Raw genomic sequence first — 3,099 nt, 5'->3', positions numbered from 1 at the left:
TGTATTTCTTCTCATCCATAGCACTTGTAATGTCCTCCATCAGGTCAGTAATGGCCAAAGATGTCGATCGGTTCGACCTAAAACCATATTGGCAATCGGAGAGGATTTTATGTTTATCAATAAATGTGTCTAATCTGTTATTAAAGAGTTTATCCAGAATTTTTGAAAATTGTGACAACAGAGAAACCAGTCTACAATTTGTGAAGTTGTGCTTATCACCAGATTTATACAGTGAAATAATCTTTGCTATTTTCATATTATTGGGGAACTGCCCTAGTCGAAACGACATGTTAAAAATATGGGTTAATGGTTTGCATATCCCCTCAATTACCCATTTAACAGTTGTCATAGTGATACCATCACTATCACTATATTAACGTAGAGTTATAGTAAAAAATGCTAAAATCATGGTCTGAAGTTGTGAAGTTTTTTTTGTCTCACAAAACTGACAAAGATATTTTCAACATCATATCATTATTCACCTCTCTGATTTTAATTTCATTTAAAAAAAATGTTCAAGCATCAGCTAAAAACTGCATAGCTTTAGTAAACAAAATGTCAAATTCATGGATGCTGTGGTGTGAAGAGGGTTGAAGGGCCCTGGTGGTGCAAGAAGTATTCAGACTGTTTACTTATCTAAAAGTATCAGTACCACAGTGCAAAAAAACTCAGTTTCAAGACCTGCATCCAAAATGTCACTTAGGTAAAAGTACAAAACCTTTAGCATCACAATATACTTAAAGTACTAAAAGTAAAAATATCCATTATGTAGAATGTCATAGTTCATATTAATGTATATCATAATACTGGCAATAATTATTGATGTATTATTGTGTTCATCACATTTAATGTTGCATCTGGTAAAGATGATGCTAATGTTAACTACTGTACCTCGAATACTTATAATTTGAAGTACTTTACATGCTGCTGGGTAGCTTGTACAATTTTCAACAAGGATCAATAAAGTCTTACGATTATACTGTATTTTATCAATCTCAATCTAAAAACTAACTAGTAACTGAAGTTACCAAATAAATGTAGTGAGTACAAAATACAATATTTTTCACTGAAATGTACTGAAGTCAAAGTATGAAATGCCAGAAAATGGAAATACTCAAGTAAGGTACAAACACCTCAACAGTGTACTTTTGTACAGTCCTTGAGTAAATGTACTTAGTTATTATCCACCTCTGATGGGCCCTTATTGTTCATAAATTAAAACACCTGATAAACCCAGATTACTCTAGCATGTTGGGAAAATTTATGGCAAACCATGTTAAAACATCCCCAAAGGCTATGCAAAGTACAGTGTGTGCTTGAAGCTGACACCTTGACCCACTGAACACATGCAGCTCTTTCTCTCACTTTGCAGCTAGAGGCTGGCCTCAGGTCACAGGTTCTTGGGTCCAGGCCAGTTAACTACAGTGTTCCACTGGGACCCAGGTTTCTGCTATATTCCAAAATATGGTGTTCTCAAGTGGAAAAGGGCTGCTGAATCAACATTTTTCCTCATAAATTCTGATATTGTGTTCCACTGCCAGAGAACAGACCGCAAATGTGGATGGATAACATCCAATTTGCTGTGACACTGCATATCAATTCAATATCATTTTCTTCACAACATAAAAACAAGAAGTAAATCCTATGCACTATAACTGACTGTGTTAAGAAAGATTAATTTTCAAATGCAGCTACAGCTGACTGATTACCATCTCCCTTAAGTGTTACCAATACAAAGTAGCATTACTATGAATATGAATTTTTACACCTGTATCCATCAGTTATCCAATTAAGTCAACAAACTTCCAAATGTTCCAGATATTACTTTTTAACCAGTGAATCATTGTGCTCATTTGTCCAACTGGTTATTACACAAAGTTAACACAAGCTGCATAGTGAAAGCAGCATGTTAGCAGAACAGCAAGAATTGCATCAGTACTTCATCAGTTGTCTACACAGTAGGTATTCACACACAGTACTACATGTAGGTCACCAGTGTTTTGACAGTGCTCAGAGCCAAACACACAATTGCTGTACTTACAAATGTGAAATAAACAAGTAGACTAGAAACTTGGCCTGTGTACACAGGTGTATTGTCCTAAAAAGAAACATACCTGTTCATTCAGATGCACATGAAAAAAATAAGTGAAAAATGTCTGAAGCCCAGTTTGTCCTAGCAAAATCAGAGGAAAACATTCATCCCATGTGTCTATGGTCAGATGAAGTCATTGTTGTCACTGAATTCTGATTAACTGGTTACTGTGCATTTACCACGTCTAACAGTCTGAGTCTGCCAAGTCAGCTGTATTCGGCAATTTACATATCAGACTAAAATATCAAGCTAAATAAATAAATAACTAAAAACAACATGAAAACTAGCCTGAAAGTCTGGTGCAAATCCAGCCTAATGGCAACATAAAGGACTGCGCACAGTTTGTTGAGTCAGTAAATGTATTAATATCGCTGTCATTTTCACAAATTCATTTAACCTGTAATTACCGAGACATAAGAACTCATAGTTGCCTCGCCCTGCAATGCCATTAGGGGATCAAAAGAGAATAAAGCCAAGGCCAGCATCAATTATAACAGCAATGGCTTTTAGTGAATTCAATTACAACCCCAAAATGTAAAAGGCCTGCCCATAACTACTTCACAATACAAGCTAGAGGGAAAATAACTTATAATTATAGCCAAGAAGATGCACCTATATACATAAATTAAACACTTTAATTTACATTATTCAGATAGTGTGTATGCTTGTCTCTCTGTGAGTATTCGGCATAGCATTTGCAAGGTAAAATCTAAATTTTGGCTATGGTATTAGTGGTATTAGAGGTCAGTTAAAACAAAAACCCATCAGACTGAACCTTCATCCTGTTTGAACAACCTCCCACTTCAAATGAACAAAATTAGCACAAATGAACAAAAATACTAAAACCTGTCAGTGCCAGACATGAAGAGTGCTAACAGCTGAGTGAGATCAAATGAACACAACAGGAGATAGAATCAACATAGAAAGTGGTGTATTAAATAAATAAATAAACTGCGCTTGAGGGAGATGAGATGGCAAAATCTCTTTTGATTTGATTTGATTTATTC

At 35.2% G+C, this 3,099-nt stretch overlaps 1 protein-coding gene across 8 annotated transcripts in view; it reads right to left on the bottom strand.

Annotated features, from left to right (window-relative positions):
• nrxn2b (neurexin 2b) overlaps positions 1-3,099 on the bottom strand; it is a 711,574-nt gene that overhangs the window by 596,901 nt on the left and 111,574 nt on the right. The window lies entirely within an intron of this gene.

Source organism: Monopterus albus, unplaced genomic scaffold (genome assembly GCF_001952655.1).
Source record: "Monopterus albus unplaced genomic scaffold, M_albus_1.0 scaffold173.1, whole genome shotgun sequence".
NCBI classification, from domain to species: domain Eukaryota; kingdom Metazoa; phylum Chordata; class Actinopteri; order Synbranchiformes; family Synbranchidae; genus Monopterus; species Monopterus albus.
The sequence above is the reverse complement of the archived record's forward strand: the minus strand, read 5'-3'. Positions and strand labels throughout refer to the sequence as shown.